Source organism: Felis catus, chromosome C1 (assembly GCF_018350175.1).
Source record: "Felis catus isolate Fca126 chromosome C1, F.catus_Fca126_mat1.0, whole genome shotgun sequence".
Classification (NCBI taxonomy): Eukaryota; Metazoa; Chordata; class Mammalia; order Carnivora; family Felidae; genus Felis; species Felis catus.
Genome location: NC_058375.1, coordinates 133911174 through 133933948, shown reverse-complemented (window position 1 = coordinate 133933948; position 22775 = coordinate 133911174). Strand labels below are relative to the sequence as shown.

The 22775-nt window shown below is 39.7% G+C and overlaps 1 long non-coding RNA gene across 1 annotated transcript; it reads right to left on the bottom strand.

Moving 5' to 3' along the window:
• Positions 1-2529: 2529 nt before the first annotated feature.
• Positions 2530-19713, bottom strand: LOC109502667. Its single transcript, XR_002161419.3, has 3 exons — positions 18983-19713; positions 14406-14600; positions 2530-5901 (listed from the first exon to the last, which is right to left on the bottom strand). It is a non-coding gene; the product is annotated as an uncharacterized LOC109502667 (long non-coding RNA).
• Positions 19714-22775: the final 3062 nt, after the last annotated feature.

Here is a 22775-nt window from a genome sequence, read left to right as displayed (position 1 = left end):
TACTGGGACTCTCCTTTCCCACATGTTTTAAGCACAACAAAATACTCTGAGATGAGCCTATTAGCTTCCTTGAGTCTCTTCCCTTCTGCCTCTCTCTTTTCCCCATACCATCACCCTGCACTCCCAAACACTCTTTCCCTCTCTTCTGAGGGTGAACCAATAGAACACGAGCTTTCTTAAAAGCCAGGTCAAGATGTTCTCACTAAGCAATTTCTATCCTGAAGCCAAGAAATGCAGAATCTTATTTATATGGGTAGAGAAAAATATAAATAAAGAACAATACACACACACAAAATTCTTTCTCTGCTCTTTCCCTTCCCCTTTCTTTTTCCCCCTCCTCCTCCTTTTCCTATCTTCACTCTCTCCTTCTCTCCCCCTTCCCTTTGTCTTTATTTCCCCTATCTCCCCTTTCTCATTCCTCCTCCCCTTCTCCTCTCCTCTTCTCTCCCCAGTGTCTCTCCCCTTGCCTCCCTCCTTCTCCTCACCTCTTCTTCCTCCCCCCTCCTTTCTCCCCCTTTCTCCTCTTCCTGTGCTTCTGTAGCAAGGAAAGCAAAACAAATTAATGTACCAGTAAATCACTAGGTTGTATTTAAATAAGCTCTTCTCTCCTTCCTGTGAGGTATATATTCTGGTTATTAGAAAAATTTTCCAGTAATGGACAGGGAGTTTCCTATCCTCGATACATAATATTTTCAGTTTTTCTGAGAAACATATAAGAGCTCATTATAAGCAAATATCATTTTGCCAGTTGATGATTAAAATTCATTTAGAAACTAAAATTCCTGTAACCCATTCACTTTTCCCTAAATCAGAATTTCTCCCTCATTATTAAATTCACAGAGATATTTAAGGCAATCTATATGTGGTGTTCTGGCAGGGGAATTTTAATAGTTCTCTTTTATGTGTGTTCAGATGTCAATTTGCCCAAATGTCTGATTGTTTACCTTAAGAACTGGAATTAACAAATTATATTTTTCTCTGTATTTAAGTAATGAGCAGATAAAAGAATCTGAGCTAGATACAAAGGGTTTTCACACAATCCATATATAGTCTTGCTAGTTGAGTTATTTGATATTCTATGTAGCTAATTAATTAGGTCTATTTGCTTTGTTGACATGTGAAATATGTTAATTTTAAAACTTTGAAGATTTATCACTTTATCACATTTTATTGATTTCATTTTTAATTTTTATTTTGAAATAATTTCATTCCTGTAGAAAAGTTGCAAAAATACTACAAAGAATTTTATGTGAGGGTGCCTGGGTGGCTCACTTGGTTGAGTGTCCGACTTTGGCTCAGGTAATGATCTCATTATTCAAAGGTATAAGCTCTGCATTGGGCTCTGACAGTTCAGAGCCTGGATCCTGTTTTGGATTCTGTGTCTCCCTCTCTCTCTCTCTGCCCCTCCCCTGATGATGCTCTGTCTCTCTCTCAAAAATAAACACTAAAAAAAAAAAAAAAAAAAGTGTATATTCTTCACCAAGACTTACCAATTTTAGCATTTTGATATATTTGCTTTTTTCTCTCATAAACATAGCCATATACTCCTCAAGACACATCTGTGTGTCCTTTCTTGAACCATTTAAGTTGAAATGTCATATTCCCTTATTCCTAAAGCTTCCTAAGTGTGACTTCCAAAGAATGAGGATATTCACTTACATAACCTCACTATAGCTATCAATATCAGGATATCCCATATTAATATAATAGTATTAGCTAATAAAAAAAAAAACTTTATTCAAATTTTTCCAATTGGCATAATAATGTCCTTTATAGATATCTTCTTTTTAATGCAGCCTCAAATCCAAGATTATGCATTGAATTTAACTGCCTTGTCTACCTTAATCTGAAACAGTTTTTTAGCCTGTCTTTGTATCTTTTATTCTTTTTCATTTTTTACTTTTGTTTGTGTGGTGAAAACACATAACAGAAAACTTACCATCTTAATCAATTTTAAGTGTAGAGCTCAGCAGTGTTAAGCATATTCATACTGCTTACCTGTTGACTCCATATTGTATTCTCCAGAATATTTGTTTAAAATATTCACCCTCATGACCCTTCATTATAGGGAGCTTTTGAAAAGTCAGATCTCCATACCCTTCACTGTGTTGATCAAAGCCTCTGCAAACTATTTTGCATGATGAGAGGGCTTTATGGTCTGGATGTTTGTTGTGGCATCCAAGCCAGCCAGGGAGTAGTTTGTAGAGTAGCTATGTCTCTTATCCAATTTACAGAGGACCTACTTTCAATAGGAGAGTATATATATTGTCTGAGTTCTAACTTTCAATTATCTGACCCAGAACAAAGACAATTTCTTGTAATTATTCACTCCTTATGAGACCCCTGTATCTTTATCGTGCTTGCAAGAATGGACTTTTGGACTCACTGCCCTGACGCAGGATGGATGCAATACTGGGTTAATGTTTTTCTTTCTCTTTCTTTCTTTCTTTCTTTCTTTCTTTCTTTCTTTCTTTCTTTCTTTCTTTCCTTTGTTAAATGTTTATTTACTTATTTATTTTTGGAGAGAGAGAGCGCACACACAAGCGGGGGAGGGGCAGAGAGAGAAGGGGACAGGGATCCAAAGCAAGTTCTGCGCTAACAGCAAATAGTCCAATGCCAGGCTCGAACTCACTAACCACGAGATCATCACCTGAGCCAAAGTTGGATGCTTAACGAACTGAGTCATCTAGGTACCCCAGGTTAATGTTTTTCTAACACCAACAGATAGTTAAGTAAGAGGCCCTAAAATTTAAATAAAAAGACACTAATACAGAACAAAAATCATCACCAGGAAGAAAAATGCAGAAAGAATTATTTCCTTTTATCCGTGTGACTCTATGAAAATCACAGAATCATCATCCTATCGGTGCTTTACAGAAAGCATGAAGCCCTCACTTTGAACAAATACTGTGTATTCATTCCTTCCATCCCACTTCCACTATCACTGCCTGTCATGATTTACAAAGGGCTTTTTATAATTTGGTCTGTGTCTACCTGGGATTTTCATTTTAGCCCTTTTTCTCCACAGTTGTTTTACGCTAGTTATGCTAAACTGACTCTGAGAATTTGACACCCCAGTTCTCATCTACCTCTGTATTTTCCCTTATATAGTTACTTTTCTTCTTTTCTCTTTTGATTGAATTTTCCAAATTTTAACCTAGGTTTTCATCTTAACTCTGTGGCCTTCCTTTATACTCCAGTAAGACTTTATTGTCTACTTTAAATGCTTCCCATGATATTTTATTTAACTGACTGATTATGTTCCAAGAGAGTTAACATGTTCTGTAACTCAGAAGCATGACTAAGGTAGCCAGGAGGTGTAGGGGATTTATCTGCTCAGTGCGATCCAATCCTTTTAGTTGCTGTTGAAGAAATAAATCAGTTTGGTTTAGAGTGCAGATCCAGGAGACAAAGATTTTTGTGTTGTGAGATGATTTATCTAATTCTATTGTGTGTAAAGCCAATTGTTGCACTTTCCTCCACACTACCATAATGGCTGTGACTTCTTATAACTTCTTATGTTTCCTTCCAATATTTAGAGTGCAATGGAGTTTAGAGGTTGCTCCTCAGTCTATCCTGTTGTCCAGAATTATTGCTCGGATAAGATAATCTTTATTGTGTCCCATAGGACTGGACTCCTGCCTCAGAAGAACTCCTTCCAGGGTTACATGAGCTATGAGTGTACTCTCTGCACTGTGACTTCTTAGGTCTGAAACATTACTATATTCAGCAGCTATTCTTCATAAGTTCTGGTTTGGAATTATAGCTATTACCTGTTTTATTAAAGAGAAAATTTTCTTCTCCATTTACTAAGAAGTTTTCTCTTGACCTCAAAGAAAAGAGCAGAGTAGTAGTGGCTTTAATTTGCCTCTTTAACTGCAAGCTACCCTTAAGACTTACTTCTACTTCTACTGAATTAATGAACCTCTTCAGAGGCAAAGTTCTAATAATTTGCCAATTAGGAAAATACAAACTTCCTTCTCTGCTGACAGCCTCTACATTGACTGCTCTTATGTCACAGACTTTGGGTCTGGAGTTCTCTCTTGTCCAGCAAGAGAGTGGATGCAGGATTTAAAATGCAAGAGAGGCTAATGTCTGGGAGGAGACAAGAGCCCCGAATAAGGGTCCTTGCTCCGTTGTTATTAGGATCACAAGGCTTACAAGCTTGATGGGCTTGCACAAAGAGACAATGAAACCATGACTTTTAACTCACGGGCTTGAGAGAAAGCAGGGTTTGAAGATATGAGGTTAGGGGTTTGGGTCAATACAAAACAAAGTCCTGGTGTCAAAGTCCTGGTGCAGGGCAGATGACTGTTTACAGCAGACATGAGGCCCCACCTCTGTTTACCTAAACTTGCCTATGGGGAAAGAAAGACAGAGCATGCTACCCAGGGTCAACAAGGCATCTTTCTTTTGCTAATTAGCTCCACTCTGGGCAACTTCCGCCTTGCTTTGGTCAAAAGTCCTGTTGCCTTGTTTACCTATTTTGGTTTCCTTCCTGTGAAAGCAGTTTTCTGCTATTTTACTAAGTTGGGGGGTGTTTCCACCCTGAATACCTAACCTTGTTTACCTAATTTTTGATGCTTTCATCCTGAGGCTTTTCTATTCCTATATCTTTGTCCTATACTGGGGGCCTTTGCCCTGTTTACCTAATCTTATTTACCTAATCTTGTTTACCCAAACTTGGGTGTGTTCATCCTATTGCTTTCTAATTCTTTATTGTTAACCCATCAGTGCAAGCTCAGGGATTTCCTAAGCTTATTCCCCACAGTTCCCCCAAGTTATGTTGATATGTGGATTTGCATAAATTTCACCATGGCTAACAGTACCGGTGAAGAAGGGAAGGCCTACCTTCCATAGATTAACAAGCCAAGGTCCTTTAATTTCCCTTTATGTGCAGAAATTATAGGGCCAGACAAGTCTCTGTCTTTCCAAAAAAAATATTCTCCCTGCTAGACTGGTCAAAGGATATGGTCTATGTTATTTTGTTTCAAGATGTCCTCCAGGACCTTTGTCAATAATAGCCCAGTTGTCCCAGTGAATATTATGCACAGTCTCTCCATAACAGGTTGTCCAAGGAATATTATTCCAGGGGTGGTTTGAATATTTGAGACTAGAGTAAACTGTAACGTTAGGAGTGTGAGATATATGGGGGGTTTTGTTGTTTGTTTTGTTTTGTTTTGTTTTGTTGAGGTGTATCAAAGCTTGTGGCCGAGAAAAAGGTAAAATTGACTGGCCTTGTAGAGGCTTTGGTCTGTAGACACAAAAAGTCAGCTGATGTTTAGTCTGAGACCAGCAGATAAATTGCTAAGTTTGGTAACGCACATAAGAAGTGCTGAAGTAAGCCACCTTTGAGATCTTGGCATATAAAGCCAATTCTCTTGTTCAGTTTGGAAGGGTGGGTTAAGATTCGCTCCTCCCACTAACTCTGTCATTATTGCTAATAGGAATATCCCAGGCTAGGATTGTTAAGTTATCAAATATAGGTGGGTTAAAGATATGAGCCCAATATGACTATTGAGCTTGACCTGGACAAATGAGGGCAAGGAGAAGAATCAGGGTTACATACATCAAATTCCAATTAATGATGGAGATCATGGCCATCAGATGCGAATTAGGGGTATATGCAATATCATTGTGCTGTAAGAGGATGCTGGCCTGGTTAGACAGTGGTTTAAGGCTTCCCCATGTTATATCAGGGGAAAAGACCTGCGTTTGTAGAGTGGCTTCAGGATGAGGAGTCAATGAAGAGGCTTCCTCCATCTGGAAAAAGGGGGGTGGTGGCTGCTCAATCAGAGCCATTCTCTGGAAGTTCTGGTTCATTGGAAGATATCCTGGGTGTCTCCATCATGCCATGGTATGGCTTCACCAACCAAGAGGGAATCCACAGAGGTCCAGAATCTGAAAGAACACAAGCATATCCTTGACCCCAGGTGAGAAGTTTAGTGGGCACAGTCCATGTGGGCCCCCTTCGGTGGTTTTTTTATCTGATTTTGAAGAATGTCACTCAGTTGCAGTTAGTCCTTGAGGAATAATATTTTAAAAGTTAAGAGTAATCATAGCACAATCAAGAAGGAGCCGAGGTTGTGCAGACAGCCAGGGGTATCTCCCCCTTTTTGTTTTTTTTTTAACATGTTTTTGAGCATATTATGTGCTCATTTTACAATTGCTTGACCTTGTGGATTATAAGGAATGGGTAATTCCAACCAAGGCTTGAGTAAAACAACTTAAAAGGGTGTGTTGTCTTGTTGTTTTACCCTTTTTGTTAAAACTTTATTTATTTATTTCCTTTAATAAAAATGTATTCTCATTTTTTATATCTTTCTTACATATCTCTTATTTATTTATTTATTTATTTATTTATTTATTTATTTATTTATTTATTTTTTGTATACAGAGTTACTTATTTCCATTAGCCTTACTGGCTACATTTAGCAGAATTTTAACTCTTAGAAAGCTTAGTCTCCAGTGAAAAGTAGTAGCCAATTGTGAACTGTCTGTTACATCAGAAAGTTTCTAGGTGGCAGACTTATGAATCCATTAAGGATAAAGCATTTTTTTTAATGGATTTAAGTATCCCTAGGTTTTTTTGCCATAGAATTCAGAAGCATAAACCTATGTTTAGTAAGCAATGCTTCAGCATTCCATTTGATTTGGAAGAGGCCTACATGTCCAATGAACTTAATTTAATTTATCATTTAAGCAAAATGTTCAAGTTTTAGGTTACCAAAGACCCTGAAAGCTATTTTGACAATTACCCATGAAAACTATGAGACAGACAAAGTTAAGCATTACTTTAAGTCATCCTTTTGCTAACAAATTGGAACAGGGATAACATGAGCTTATTTTACCTTCAGTAAACCTGAGTAGAATAGAGTTTTATTATTCAATTTTGATAACTTAAAAAACACGTCTATCTTAATTACATTTTATCTGTGTGCCCTTAAAAGTTTACCACAGTCTATGTTTTCCCGTGGAACCAGTGTGGAAATCTGAAGTGGGTGGTGTAAGTCTAAGGGGATGTTTTTGCCTTTTGACAGCGTGGGGAGGAGGAGCTGATGCTGCCTGAGGCGTTGAAGAGCCAGAGGTGCAGACTGCACCCCAGGTGGTGCAGAAACAGGAGGAGGGGGAAGGGAAGGCAGAAAAGGTGAGGTGTCACCAAGAGGCCTCAAGGCAGATAAAGGCGCAGAGGGCAGAGGAAGAGTTCTCATAGTCCTAAAGCATGTCAACTCAGATAGATGAGCAGATACAGATTTTTGTTTTTCTTTTGTTTTGTTTTCCACTAGTGGAATTAGGCAGCCCATGTCGGGGGCCAGAGAAGACAGGGAAGTTCCCCAAAACAAAAGGAGTTTCAGCAGCTGCTTGGGAATATTTCTTAAAATCTTCATCCCGAGGTAGACTAGCCAGAGACAATTGGCTGTAATCATCATAGTTATTAACCCAGAAAATGAGTGAGGGAGAAGCCCCCACATATGTTAGAGTAACCAGAGTGTATTGGGAGAAACAGTCAGAGAAAGAGTCCCCTATATTAGTGATGCGCTGTATAAAATACATCACACCAGTTTAGTGCATTATTTTACTGACAGTGATTGGAAGCTGGGTTTGCTGCCTTGGTTGGGAATATTGCCCTGTGCCAGATAGTTGTTCAAAAGACACTGGAATAGCAGCATCCAAGTTTTGCACATCATGAGTTGCACAAGCATTACAAAACTCTTGGGCACAGAAAGCATATTGGGCTGAGGTTGTTGGGAAAATGAATAAAGTTTTACACCATAAGATGGCTGACGGGACTAAAACAAGCTCTGGTCTCTGGCTTAGAAACCCCTCTTCTGGGTTTTTCTTGCCTTGTTTGCCGCGCGGAAGCCCCCCCTCGCCCCCCCCCCCCCCACATACACAAATATGAAGGTGGACAACTATAAATTACCCTTCCCGCTTGCATTTGGCGCTCAGATCTTTGGAGAAATGGTCTCCTCTGAGCCTGCCGATGTTAAATAAATCTCTGATCCATCAAGATCTCCGAGTGCCGCTTGGTTTTTCTGCCAGCGTTCCAGCCTGGTTCCGTAACATATTTGGTTCCCTGACTGGGAAACCCAACCACGCTGGCCCATTGTTGCCACCAGTTTGGGAGAATGGTGAGGCGGTGAAGGAATGAGGGATCACAAGGGAGAAGGTGCGCCCTGCCTGAATTTCGGCAGTCTTCTACTCAGTCACCTCAGGCTGGCCCCGCTCCACCGTTCCTGCCAGACTCGAGGAGACTTGGCAGGTGAGGACCTGGACCTGATGTCAGAACCGGTAAGGCTGGGGCCCAATCTAATCAGGCCCACTTGCAAGAGCGGAAGGGGGACCTGATCACTCCCTGAGACTTTGGAAGTCTCACAGGTAGGAATTCTATGGGAGGGAATGTAATTACCTCTGGTGTGTATGTGAATGTGAATGTGCAACTCTGTCTAGCTTGCCTGCTGAGTTCAATTCTGTGGCTCCACGGGTGGGCGCCCTTGGGGTCCCCAAGGGCCCACAGAGTCTGAATGGGCCCATCTGCGATTCCAATGATGGATGATATGTGGTCTGTGGCGGCATCAAGTGGTTTTCTGATCATGGCTCGCAGGGCTGAGACGGCTGTGGCTGAGTGTCGCCTGGGTTCCTTCAGGACATGGCCAGTCAGGCATCTGCTGGTCTACTCATTGGAGGGGGTGCTCCTGTCCCTCTGTCTTTGCGACTTCGCCTCATGGGAGCATTGTGGGGTCGGGATGGAGCAAGGAGGGGGTTTTTGGGAGGCTGTGGAATTGGGATAGCCCCTGGCACATTGGGGACCCTATGTGAGTTGGAATGGCCCACTTTTGGTGTGTGTGGGCCTTCTGGGGGAACCTTGGATGTCCCAGTGGTCCACTGCATCTGGCATATTGTCTCTAGAGACCCAGGTCACACTGACCAATTCCCATGCATCGACTCCTGGCTTGAAATTGCCCCAAATCCTCTGCCTTGGGTGCGATTCATCCATAGTAAGCAGAGCCAGGCAAAGGTTTTAGCCACTTTATCCAGAAACTCACCCAGGGGACCAAAGAAGCAACCCACTGCTCCCCTAGTGTTCTACCTCCTCATGACTCATTAGGCTCCCTCCCCACTCCCCTGAGCTTGAAACTCCTCCCCCCGATGCTGCCCATTTCTCCTCCCCTTCCAGGCCCAGAGAACCCTCCCCCACAAGGACCAATGGCCAGATTGCACCCTTGGCCAGGCACAGGTGCTCTCCAGATGCTGGTCCACATGTGCCGATACCAAGAGGCTCTCCTCCTGGGGACCAGAACAGGGGGCTGAGAAGGCCATAAATATGCCCAGCAGCAAGGGGATCCCCCCCCCTCAGGGATTATTATACGAGACTATGGGAGGCTTACACCCTGTTCGCTCCAGAGGCATGACAAAAAGACAGGGAAGGTCTAGCCACCAAAAGGGGGGAGGCCCAGAACCTCCTTAGCAAGGGGTCAATGAACCTACTGTAAGGAGAAAGGACATTAAAAAGAATAAGTGTTCCAACCAGGGAAAGTCCCAAAACCCAGCTGATATCAGGAGGAACCTCAAGAAGGGGACCTTAATAGTCTAGCCAAGATAGAATCAGACTAAAAGGGCACTGACTCTCAGGACACTGACTCAAGACACTGACTCTCTCTCCCTGTTCCTCTGCTAACAGATGTGAGGGATTATCCCTCATTTCCCAGGTTAACAGCTATAATTGGAGCCAACTGTGGTTAGTCTACCTTGGGACAGGGACTTTAAGGAATACTCCCAAGCAGTTGCTGCTTCTGCCTTCCCGTCCCCCTCATGTTTCTGCACCAACTTGGGTGTGGTCATATACCATCTTCAGTGTCTCAGGCACCATTGGTTCTTCCTCCCACCCTCCAAGTCCAGAAGCAAAGTGCACACCCCCTTGGACCACCCATTTCAGATATCTCCACTGGTGCCCCAAATGAAAATTGACAATGGGGAAAAATTGATTGACTTTTGGGTGGATGCAGGTGAAACATATTCGATGTTTAAACTAATTTAAGTTTATTGGACCTGTCTTTAAATTATCGGCAAAGGTCAAATAAGCTCATGTTATCTCTGTTGCAATTTGTTAATGATAGTTAATTTTGTCTGTCTCAAAGTTTTCATGGGTAATTGTTAAGATAACTTTCAAGATCCTTGGTAACCTGAAAATTTCCAAATAGGATGGAAGGCTAAAGCCTTGATTATTGAACATAGGTTTGTGTTTTTAACTTCTTATTGCTGAGAAATTAAGGCTATTCAGACCTATTGGAAAACATGTTTTGTACTTAATTGGTTCATAAATTTACCATCTAAAAAAATTCTGGTGTAAACACCTCTCAGTTGGTTACTAAGTCCTCAATTGGAGACTAAGGTTTCCCAAGAGTTAAAATTCTGCTAAGTGTACTTACGACTGATGAAAATAAGGAAAGAAACCCTGTATGTAGGAAAATAGGAGGTATATAAGAAAGATATAAGGAGTGGAAATACAATTTTGTTGAGGGTAGATGAAAATAATTTTGTCCTAAATGAGACTGGTTATTTGAAAGGAAATGGCTTTGGGACAAAATCTGAAAGAAAAAGAAAGTTGTAGAAGGTTGAGATGAATGGAATTTTAAAAGTACACTAGTGTAAGGTTGAAATTCTGCTTTTCTCTCTGCTCAAATGACAAAGTTTTTTTGAACTGTTGATCTGCTCTTGATAAGAGTGCAAAGGTCTGTCCTCCGGGAAAATCAAAGTTTTAAGTTTCATCTTTATCAGGTCTTTGATTACTTAGTTAAAACTGCTCAATGTTTAAGGAGCTAGGTTTTTTTTTTTTTTTAATTTTTTTTTCAACGTTTATTTATTTTTGGGACAGAGAGAGACAGAGCATGAACGGGGAAGGGGCAGAGAGAGAGGGAGACACAGAATTGGAAACAGGCTCCAGGCTCTGAGCCATCAGCCCAGAGCCTGACGTGGGGCTCGAACTCATGGACCGCGAGATCGTGACCTGAGCTGAAGTCGGGGGCTTAACCGACTGCACCACCCAGGCGCCCCATATAAGAGACTCTTAAAAACTGAGAACAAACTGAGGGTTGATGAGGGGTGGGAGGGGGGGAGGGTGGGTGATGGGTATTGAGGAGGGCACCTTTTGGGATGAGCACTGGCTGTTGTATGGAAACCAATTTGACAATAAATTTCATATATTGAAAAAAAAATAAAAAATAAAACAACATAAGCTTCAAAAAAAAAAGGAAACTTTCTCTTAAGATATCTATGATATACAAAAATTTCATAAAGTATTCATTTGTAAACTGAAGCATTTATCTTTTCTCTCTACATAATTCCCCTGAAATTCAAAAACTCTCAATGAGTATTCTTTCTTTCATGGAAATTACCGTTGTTTGCATAAGTTCAATAAGAATCTCTTCATCTTGTAACAGATCACCATTGGAAATACTGGTTATTTTACCAAGGCTTTGACTGGAATGTCATATTTGATGATGACATTCATAGACTCAGATATGACCAGACAGCTTTAAAGAACTAGGGTTGGCTTTATAAAACATGGAGCCATAAAGCCCCTTGGAAATGTTGGCCTGGTGCCTTGCTTACAGAGTTCCCAGCAGCCTCACCAGGTGAGTAAAGAAGGTCACTTCCTGGCAGGCGCAGGAACCTCAGGATATCTTGGGGACCTCATGAAGAGGAATCCGCCCAATTCTATAGGTATTGCAGGCCTGTCTGATGGTAAGTATTTGGCTTGGCTTTTGGCCTGGAGATGCTACTAAAAGTTCAACCTGGAAATTCCTTATAAAAGGTTTCAGCAAAGCAAACTTTAAAGGATCCTCATGATCAATCACTGTTCTTGCTGTGCTTATGTAAACAATTAAGCCAGATTTGTTAAGACTGGATTTGTTCTACAAATGCATTGGTCTCAATTTGGCTATCTCTGGAAAGGGGTGGGGGGGTTTAGAGAGAACAACTATGTTTCAACAATGCACCGTTTTGGATGTTAAATTCTAGTTATGATTTCCTTTAAATGTTTGTTGTTTGCCTAAACTTGAGGTAAACTTCAGAAAATTGTCACAGTATTTCATGTATAGGCAATCTTCTGTGCTTGTTATTCTATGGGGATAATAATAAGACCCCATGGGCATATGATTATTTAAACAACTGGAAAACAGGATGAATCTCTAAACATGCAAATCATATCTTCCCTAAACCTGATCTGACAGTTACCAGAAACCTACCCCTTTCGAAGACTTGGAGATGGACTTTACAGATATACAACCAAATAGAGGATTCAGTTTCAGGTATCACCCCACAGGTCCATCACTCCAGAGTTAAGAAGACCAATTCAAAGGAACCCTCAAGCTGGCGAAGTAATCCAGATCCAGTCAATCTGCTTAAACTGACCCTCAAAAAGACACTGGCCCCTGAGATCTCCAGCCCTGCTCCAGCCACACCCCAGAAGCTGGCTGGCCTGCATATCACTGAAGCTTGAGGAATCAACATGTGGGCTGAGCCCAGGGGTTCGGATGCAACTCTGCCAGCCCTTGCCCCTTACTGGTGTCATAGCCCTGATCTTGATCCTTGCTGTTGGGCTAATAGAGACTGCACCAACAAACTAGGACATGGAACAGATGGCAGACTCCCTGGTAACCTTACAAAGCCAAATAAACTCCCTGGCAGCAGTGTCCCTCCAAAATAGGTGAGCCCTCGACCTCCTCACTTCAGAAAAAGGAAGGACTTGTATCTTTCTTGGGGAGGAATGTTGCTATTTCATAAACCAGTCAGAGATAGCTACAACTAAGACTAAGGGACTCAAGGAAAGAATTGAATGTAGACAACAGGAAAATATCAGTCAATGGAGAGAATGGGATCTCACAGACTGGGCATCCTGGCTCCCTGACCTGGAAGGGCCCCTCCTTTCCATAATTTTAATTGAGACCATTGGCCCCTATATACTAAATACCCTGGTACGTTTTACTGAAAACACTGTTGTCCGCCAAACTGCAGCACGTATCTTAACCCTCCGAGGGTACCAACCCCTAGAACTAAAGAGGGATGCCTAATAAAAATTTTTAATTTTTTTTTTCTTTCAACGTTTTTTATTTTACTTTTGGGACAGAGAGAGACAGAGCACGAACGGGGGAGGGGCAGAGAGAGAGGGAGACACAGAATCGGAAACAGGCTCCAGGCTCTGAGCCATCAGCCCAGAGCCCGACGCGGGGCTCGAACTCACGGACCGCGAGATCGTGACCTGGCTGAAGTCGGACGCTTAACCGACTGCGCCACCCAGGCGCCCCAAAAATTTTTAAAATGGTATCAAGGGGGGGAATGTTGGGAGAATGAATAAAGTTTTACACTATAAGATGGCCGACGAGACTAAAACAAACTCTGGTCTCTGGCTTAGAAACCCCTCTTCGGGGTTCTTCTTGCCCTGTTTGCCACACGCATGAAAACTCCCACACAAATATGGAGGCGGGCAACTATAAATTACCTTTCCCGCTTGCATTCGGCGCTCAGATCTTTGGAGAAATGGTTCCCTCTGAGCCCGCCGATGTTAAATAAATCTCCAATCCACCAAGATCTCTGAGTGCTGGTTGGTTTTTCCACCAGCGTTCCAGCGTGGTTCCGTAACAAGGTCAGAAGGATGTTCATAGGAGAACCTCAGTCCCAGGCACAGATAGAAACGTGCCACAAATATTTTCTAAAATGCCAGTTGTAAAAGGGCTGTGAGGGACAAACAGCTGAACTGAGTTTTGCAATTCTTTTACTATTGGAAAGAGCAGGACTTCATGGATGTATTGCCTATTTTGCCTGACACCGGGAGACAGCTGGAATTTACCAGCCTTATGGGCTTTCTTAATGTACTTTTGAACTGGGGTGAGGACTTTATCAGAACTGGTCAGTGAGGTTTTTAGAGGCTTGATATTATCCCAACTTTTTCAGGGAGGAGGAAAATCTCTTGGCTATAAAGGCACCAAAGGCACAGGCTGACTATAAAAAAGCTCAGATGTTTCCTCTACTTTGGGTAATTTTAATCTTTATATACATCGTCTGAACTCAAGAGGAGAAGGGCAGTATGGACAATGGACCAAGTGAGGATTACCTCAGGGAGGATGCTAGCCTCCTTAGAATGCCGAACTTTAAATATTTCCCCTACTTGTTCCCAAATACCAAGACCATAAGTTCCTTGTTTTGGGAACCAAGGGCAGTGTTCCTGGGTAATCATTAATAATTTAAGGAGTGCTTTCTGATTTTGGATAGTGTAGGCCATCTTTTCCAATGATTGTAAATTACGAATATATTGTTACTGTTACGAGCGCAGGGAGTCTCCCATAATAAATCTCTCAAAAGTTCTGCAGCAGTGAATCCTAATATAGTCTTGCTTTATCTCTTACCTCTTCAGGAAGAGACTGTAACCCAGTGCATTTTTCTTGGAGCTCTTTAGTGTTTCCGCAGCACCCTACAGTCCTTGTGTCGCACCTCCTACTGGCCACATCGATTTCATTGCACATCAGCCTATAGTCCTCTTGCGTCCGATCATGTCGGGGTCACCATCTGTTGTAGATTCTCGGTCTGGAGTTCTCTCTTGTCTGGCAAGAGAGCAGATGCAGGATTGAAAATGCGAGAAACGCTAATGTCCAGGAGGAGTCAAGAACCCTGAATAAGTGTCCTTGCTCCGTTTTTATTAGGACCAGAAGGCTTACAAGCGTTATGGGCGTGCACATAGAGACAATAAAAGCGTGAACATTAATTCACTGGCATGAGGGAGAGGGTTCGAAGATATGCGGTGAAGATATGTGGTGTTAGGGGTTTGGGTCAATACAAAACAAAGTTCTGGTGCCAAATTCCTGGTGCAAGGCAGATGGTTGTTTACAGCAGACATGAGGGCCACCTGTTTACCTAAACTTGCCTAGGGGACAAGAAGGACAGAACATGCTACCTCAGGATCAACAAGGCACCTTTCTTTTGTTAGTTAGCTCCACTCTGGGCAACTTTGCCCTGGCGGGCTTTTTCCACCCTGAATACCTAGTTTTGTTTACCTCACTTTTGATACTTTCATCCCCTATATATATCTTTGTCCTATACTGGGGGCCTTTGCCCTGTTTACCTAATCTTACTTATCTAATCTTGTTTACCCAAACTTGGATGTGTTGATCCTATGGCTTTCTAATTCTTTATGCCTTGCTCACCATCGGTTCAGGCTCAGGGAATTCCTAAACTTACTCCCCACACTCTTGTGCCTATCACTTTTTCTACAGTGTAAATCTTGATTTAATTTATTCTCATTCTCCTTTACCTCTTCTCTTCTGGTCTCGCAGCCTTTCCTTTTGTTATTCATAAAAATATATCTCTTCATTTTTGTGCTTGTAGCACTTTTTGTACTGTTCTTTAATAGTCCTTAGCACAGGCTGAATTCTTACTTTATTTGTAGGCATGATTACCTCCCTTTCTAGAGTGTTTGTTTCTTGAGCATGAGGTTTATCTTTCTCTACTACCTGTTACATAGGCAATTAAATGTTTCTGGAACTCAGGTTGTTAGATTATTTAATTAATTGTATTGCCTCTGCATTGTGTCTCTTTACCAGAATCTATTAACCAGTTACATTGATAAATTAAATATATTAAAGCATCATCAATTGTAATCAAGAACAAAAAATATGAAATGGAATAGAAAAGTAAAAGAAAACAAAACTCTAAAACTTGAGCTTGAGGATCTGTTTACAGTTTAGACTCAGCATTTTCGGAAATGAACATGGGGTTTTAGGATGAGAAGGTACTAACCAATAAAGAAAAAGTTATTCCATATAAATAACATGTGTTTATTTTTTAAAAGCTAATATTTAAATTCCTCTTATATTCAAAGATCTACTCTTGGTTTTCAAATAGGAAAGTATGTTAAAATACTACCATGTTTTTAGCCACTGATCTGAAAAGACTATTTTAGTCAATATTTTCATACCATTGCAAAAGTTTATAAGTAAAACATGGCAAAGGCACGCAATTTTAATTAAAATAAAGGAAAAATACCAATAAGGCAAACATATCATTTGAGAAACCATCAGATTAAAAAATACCCACCAGGTATTAAACTCTAGCTGTGAAAGCACTAGGAAGAGGAATATGCTTTATCAGATCTACTTTCTTCATTATCGCATACACCCATAGTCAACTCTTTAAAATATGAAATTGCTTCTATTATGAAGAATTGTAGGAATGGTTGGAGAAACGCACACATACACACTCACACACACACACACACACACACACACACACCTTACCATTTTAAGCTCACAAAAGATTGTTCTTCTATTTTCAGCTAAGATTTTATGAAAAGCTTATTCTTTGCAACTCTGCCTCTTAGCCTAAGAATTGACCCAAGTCTTTGCTTATTTAATGAGTCCCATTCATGATTTATGAGATATGACTAGTGTGTCTATTACTATTGTTTCTTGGGCTCTACATCTTGATTAAGATACAATTGTAACAATATAATAAAAAGAACATTCCTCATTATGTTTGTAAGACTTGAGTGTATTTGCATATGGTTTATGGAACAGTGTGTTATCTAGTAAGAGCTTCTTAATAATTCAAACATCAGAGCACACCTATATTGCTCATTTAATTACATAAGAGGGTTAGCTCAGTTTGGAAAGTTTGAGCATATGCACAATCCTTAAATCTATAATATTTTGTAATCTACTTGATTAGTTAATTGAAATTTATTGATTAATGTAATAAAGGCCAATAGATGGGTGATCTAAAAGCTTCCAAGGAAAGTAGTTATTTCATATTTACATGTAATCTATTAGGTCTCCAGAGAACATAATTATAATTAAGTTATTCATGGTATTCTGAAAGTATATCCCCCTGGTATTGGGAAGAGGTAATGATGATTTTGCTTAGGGAAGTCAAAGAAGGCATCAGAGAAGAGTCTATACACACATGAAACTACTCCCTTTCTCCTTTGCCTGTGGAGGTCTCTGATAATGGAACTCACATCATATTCTTTTCCTCTGTGCCCACATGTGATCTTTCATCTGCTTAACAGAGTACTTCAGAAACTACTTTTAGGAGATGGAATATCTTTATCAATCTAGATTGAACATACACAATTTAGGACAGTGTGCATTTTAGACTGATCTGATTTAGATAAATGAATATAATATGCTCCCCAGAACTCTTTGCTGGTAAAAAATCTGGCCAAGAACAGAGGTATTGATTGAAAGAGCCAAGAAAGGACACTAGGGTGGGAATTTATCAAACACTAGCAGTTTACTTTAATGATCATTTCCTGAGAACTTCTGAAATATTTTCAATATTTAGAGAATTTGTTTAGCAACTAAAAGGAAAAGTTTCTACTAAGAGAAAACTCCATGCACATTCCAATTGACCCATTGTTTTTCAAATCTATCTCTCTTTGCCAATTATACATTTTAGAAAATACATTTTGCCTCATGACTTTATGAGTGATTCTATTCCCTATCAAGACTTTCTAGTGTATTTTATTCTTTCCCTTCTAGGTTTGTTCTTCTCCAGTAAAGAAATCAGATTCAACTTAGACTCCGTCTTTCATGATAACTTTTTCAAAATATTTTGACATGTTGGATGATAAATCACACACTAGGGGCAAGAGTAATGGTGATGAAAGTGTTGCAGTTTTGAAAATACAAATATACAGATTCAATGGATAAAAATGTGCCCAGATGAAGATATGCAATCCCTCCATCATCAGCAGGTCAGGTGCTTGCTGAAGAAAGGCAGGTCAGCTTTAAGGGCAGAGTCAGCTTCCCACACAGACTGGAGTGCCAGGCTAATGTGAGTTCAAGTACAGAGTAATGGCTTCAGATTTCCCAGCCGTATCTTCTCCCTCTGTCACTATTGTGTATATTCTAAACTTCCTGTGTCTAGCCTGAGACTTTGATCCTGGATTAAATATAGTACAGAAGAAATCATTCAATTTAAATATAGATTAAAATTCAATTTAAATCTAAGTTTATGTGCATATTTAGGTCCAACAAAAGTAGTAGTTCAATTTGAAAAAGCTTAAGAGATAGCTAGTATACACTGAATTCTCACTAAGTATCAAATGTCGTCCTAGTGTTTCACATGTATCATCTTGTTTTATCTTTAGAGGAAAAAAAGAGTTATAAGTACTATTACGGTTTCTACTTTATAAAAGAGGGAATTGAAGTAGAGTTATAATAGATTTAGCTAACAGAAAAGTGGCAAATTAGATAAAGATTAATATCAAGGATATTTAAGGAATTCCTCAAGAAAAATGAGAGAAAACACAATAAAAATGGGTAAGGGATTAAAATATGCAATTTACAAAGGGAAAACCTGAACATTCAATATATTTTCGAAGAGATATGTGAACACCTTAGGAATCAGGGAAGTGTACATTAAAGGCACGCTAACATACCTTTGTACATCAATCATGTTGATAGAAATTTAAAAATTTCAGGTGACATCTAGAGTTTGTGAGAATGAAGAAAAGTGGAAAGTCCTGGACATTTTGGTCTAGTACAGTCATTAAGGAGAATTTTCTGCAATTGATTGAAATTTAACAGAAACATACTCTATGACTCAGCAATTTTACTCCTGGGGATAGGTCTGTATTGTTTTTCCCAGTTCAGATATTTGAACTAACCAGACCCAAAAATACACCCACTTGAGGCTTTTATTTAGTGAATACAAGCAAGCATCAGAGATCTCAGAGATATCCACAGTAGAAACTCCTTCTGGGCCCAACCTCTGTGCCGTGGGAGTAGTCTGATTCCCAGACCTGAACTGCCAAAATCTGCATGAGGAATTTGTCTTTGGGAGAGCTCCTTCCAAAACCTCTCAGTGGCTTGTTAAGTAGTTAAGTGAGGCTCATTCAGTTGCAAACTATCAGTAAAGAAGCTCATCTTGCATGTTGTCAGGGGGATTTCAAACTCTAAACAAACATTAGAAATTCCACTGCCCTTACCTTGGGGAAGTCAAAAACCAGACATCCAAGCATCCCCAGGGGAAAAGATCCAGCTCTCCCTGTCCAGCTGGAAATCATGCCTATTATCTCTTACAGAAGTGCTCCCACACTTATGGAAATAAATGTGTGATGATGTCCATCTTCAGCATGCTTTGCAGAACAAAGATTTAAGAATGCTGTCAAGGAAAAGAAATTAAGGAAAATATGTGATATGCACACAAAGGAATATTATATAACGGTGGAAAGAACAAGATTTACCTATATCAGCAGAGATAGACATCAAAAGTAAAATGTTCGGTAAAAATCAGAATCATAACATTTTCTTGAGATAGATCACATAACAAGATGTATTGCATAATGCAATTTACGAGCATAAAACACATCAAAATATGCTATATATTATTCAAAGATACACAGTGATGTAAATAAGTCATGGATAGTCCTTTGAGAAGAATACAAATTATGAACAAAAGAATAGGTGCTTACAGGGGGAGGGAACTGGGATTAGGAATCTGTTAACAGGAATAAAATAAAATGTCTATCTGTATAAAAGAGAGTGAAAGGGCGGACCTACGCCGGCAACTCCATCTTGTTCTGTCCTCCACCTTGACCACGCCTCCTCCCCTTGAGTAACCTCCCGCTTACCCTTTCAAACTTCTGGATCAAAACACGCCCGGCGACCTGCGTAACAGGACTCCGACCCTTCCCCAGCCAATCGGCTGAAGCCACAGCCATTACCTAACTAACTGCCCCTAGACCCCAATAAAACCTTTGTGCTTTTGAAACTCGCTCTCTCTCCCCGGTATCTCACCGCTGCATCGGTGCAGGTAGGGGATTGAGCTCGAGCTAGCTCGAATAAAGGCTCTTTGCTTTTGCATCGGACTCGGCTCCCTGGCGGTCTTTGGGGATCACGAATTCTGGGCATAACAAGAGAAGATTTACATGTAATACAGACCCCCAAATTAATAATAGATAATATAATAATAGAGGAAAACAAAATAATCATAGCTGGTATCAAAAATAAAAGATGACAAATATTTCTGTGGATAAGAAATAGATAAAACAAAAGAAACAGTGAGTAGGGCTGACATTATAGACCTACAAAGCTCTGGACCTGGGTGGAAAAAAAGAAAGACTAACATGTTTGGGTCCTGGAGGTGACAAAACTGTCCCTAACAAGTTGGACTAGCAGAACTATGATTGTTGTTGCTTTGGGAAATGGCGGGGTGAAGGGGTGGGTATGATTTAGATGAGCAATTAAAGTAACGAGAGAACGCAAATATGAATAATAACAAAATTTTCTTTCTCACAATGTCTACAAACTAAAGTTCCAAATTATATTTAGTATAGCACTAAGAAAGATACATACATTGATTAGCCACTCATGATAAATTCACTCCACATAAAATTATAGTAGGAATGTGTTTTAGATCATTTAAGAAATTTTTAAAAAAATATGCAGATTGAGGGACGCCTGGGTGGCTCAGTTTGTTAAGCGGCCGACTTCGGCTCAGGTCATGATCTCGCAGCCCGTGAGTTCCAGCCCCGCGTCAGGCTCTGTGCTGACAGCTCAGAGCCTGGAGCCTGTTTCAGCTTCTGTGTCTCCCTCTCTCTGAACCTCCCCTGTTCATGCTCTGTCTCTCCCTGTCTCAAAAATAAATAAAACATTAAAAAAATTTTTAAAAAATATGCAGATTGAAACAATATGATATGAATTTAAAGGAAAGATCATTCAAAGTCTTGATAATAAAATAAGTAGGTACTAAAAAAATCAATAAATAGAATAACACCAGGCTGAACACACTTGAATAGAGAATTATATAGAGCAGGACTTTGGTTGCTCCCTAATGAAAGGACATAAGCTGACCAAACAATGTACTCACTATATTTCACAATTTGATTTCTGGCATTCCCAAAACAATCTTTTCCAACAAATACATAATTCAAAACCTGTGCCTGATGGACTCAATTCAACTATTTTATGTACATTTGAAACACAATCACCCTATTTCCAAAAGAGATCATTTGAAATCCACCCAAATTAAAGGTCCATATGTAAAAGCAGAAACTTCAGTACGTGTGCCTTCTTATCATTATGAATATGGTTTCTCACTATTCTACAATTTATGATTAATAATAAAACTTAACTCAGACATACATTCCCATTTTAAAATAGTGAAAGAAAATTCCAATAGCGACAGTACAAATGTACATAAAGTGAGAACATGCTCCTGATGTAAAACATGCACAAATATTGCAGGACAAGGATAACAAAACTCACTTTTCTTCCTAGGAGGATCTTTCTTCCCTCACAGTCCTCCATCATGGTACCTAAGAAATCCGTTCTATTAGTTTGTTGTTTGGTATTAATTCCATTTAAATACTTCCTCTGATGGGTATAGGATAATATGGTTTTGCATTTTTGCATATCAATGCAAAAGCTTCATTTCCATTAGGTGAATGATTCTGAGTTGTGCATAGATGTAGATTCCAATCCTTTATTATTATTTTTTTAGTACCCTGTAGATGTTACTCCATATATTTCTTTCCTTTGATATTATTAAGGAGAAGTTCAACACCGGTCTAATTGGTTTTCTTTTGCAATTAACTTTTTATTTTTGTTAACAAGGTAGCTTGTTAAGTTTAAAAAAAAAATTAGAATACAGAAGTTCTTCCAGAGCAAGTGCACACACATATAGCATACACCTGTTCATAGGTGCAGAAAATTCTTACCTATCATTTCAGCAGTTATCGTCTCTCCCCAACCACTTTCATTTTCTTCAACTTCTATTTTTCACATGGCAGATTTCCTGGGTATGCATTACAAATCCCTTGTCAATTTCTTTGCATTTTTACCACTTCAAGATTATGGGATATTAATCTAATTCTTTACAATCACCACCTACTTCTTTATTTCTTCTAATTCTTAAATTTGAGAATTATATATTTTAGTACCTGAAAGCCTATTGTTAAAGATATGAATTAATCTCAGGGTCCCTTTTTGTTTCTGTAAAAACAGTTGCCATGGTTTCCTCGAGATTCAATTTCAAAGCTCGATTCAAAGTTCAAATCCAAATTCAAATTCACTAAAAGAATCTACCTGTTTGGAATTTTTTCACTGTTGTTATGTGCTAAATTCCCTTAAGCACACACCTACTCTTGGCTTTTTTAGCCTTTATAATTTACATCACTGTTATAGTGATAACTTGAGGGATACAAGTGCCAGGATGTGCTGTGGCATCCACAGCTGGGTGTTGGTGATATAAGAACTGGCAATGTTTGCCCTCTGTTGAAGTTCCATGAAAAATGCTTCTTACTCCATAGTCCCTTTTACTGAAAAATCTGTTACTCTCCCAAACTCAGATTAAGGTGTGTCTATTGGTACAATGTTCCAACGTTTCTCCCAATGCCAGGGTGCTCCTAGGAACAGACACTTGTACAGATGCCACCCTTGTCAGCAGTTCATGGATTTGTGCAGATGGAGCTTTCTCCAGGAACCTCAGTATTTAATTTGCATCCCAGGACTCTCCACACTTAGTCCCCAAACATCCATCTGGCTAAAAGAAGGTAAACTTTCTGCGTACATGTTTTCTTTCTTTCTTTCTTTCTTTCTTTCTTTCTTTCTTTCTTTCTTTCTTTCTTTCTTTCTTTCTTTCTTTCTTTCTTTCTTTTTCTTCCTTCCTTCCTTCCTTCCTTCCTTCCTTCCTTCCTTCCTTCCTTCCTTCCTTCCTTCCCTCCTCTCTCTGTCTCTTCTTTCTTTCTTTCTTTCTTTCTTTCTTTCTTTCTTTCTTTC